This window comes from Trematomus bernacchii, unplaced genomic scaffold, assembly GCF_902827165.1.
Source record: "Trematomus bernacchii unplaced genomic scaffold, fTreBer1.1, whole genome shotgun sequence".
Classification (NCBI taxonomy): Eukaryota; Metazoa; Chordata; class Actinopteri; order Perciformes; family Nototheniidae; genus Trematomus; species Trematomus bernacchii.
The window spans coordinates 42,687-43,449 of NW_022987846.1; the positions used below are offsets into that span (position 1 = coordinate 42,687).

At 33.3% G+C, this 763-nt stretch overlaps 1 non-coding gene across 1 annotated transcript; it reads left to right on the top strand.

Moving 5' to 3' along the window:
* The first annotated feature begins 245 nt into the window (after positions 1-245).
* trnaq-cug lies at positions 246-317 on the top strand. The gene has a single exon. It is a non-coding gene; the product is annotated as a tRNA-Gln (tRNA).
* Positions 318-763: the final 446 nt, after the last annotated feature.

The following is a 763-nucleotide window of genomic DNA, read 5'->3' on the forward strand; positions in this document are numbered from 1 at the left end:
AAACAAAGAGCTAACACTTAATACAAAAATAAATACTGAAACACTCTGAATTTAAATAAATAGCTGTTTTTAGTATTGTTTTTTTACTTAAAGTATAAAAATGAAATGTGCTGTACAGAGATAAAGTTTAAGGATGTGTTTCGGTGACTACATGCCAGTGTAACACCATATAACTTCACAATAATACACGTTGATACTTCTTTAAAGTCTATAAATAGTGAACATCCGGTAGGCACTGATCACGTGGTTCTATGGTGTAATGGTTAGCACTCTGGACTCTGAATCCAGCGATCCGAGTTCAAATCTCGGTAGGACCTGACCTTTTTTTTTTTTTAAATACACATTTAAACTGGCGAACCAGAAGTAAATAGAGTCTTAGTAAAGCTTGAGTCACTCCACTGCTCTATGTTTGACATCCTGCTGTGACACAGCGTTCACAATAAGAGCTCACACAGAAACCCCTATTCGATTGCCCTATGCATCAATGGAATGTACACAATATCTGGTTTTTATTACTGCACATATTTTATTCCAATTATATTTAAATGTAAATACTGCTATATTTGACGGTATTTTTTTATGTTGTTATAGTTTTCTTAAAATAGTTTTCTATCACCACGACACCAAGTCAAATTCCCCGTACGAGTCGACCCACCTGGTGATAAACCTGATTCTGATTCTAATTCTGAAACGACATAAACATGTAAAAAACAATAACTAAACACAAGACAACAAAAAAAAAGTGTATTTATACAATAATACA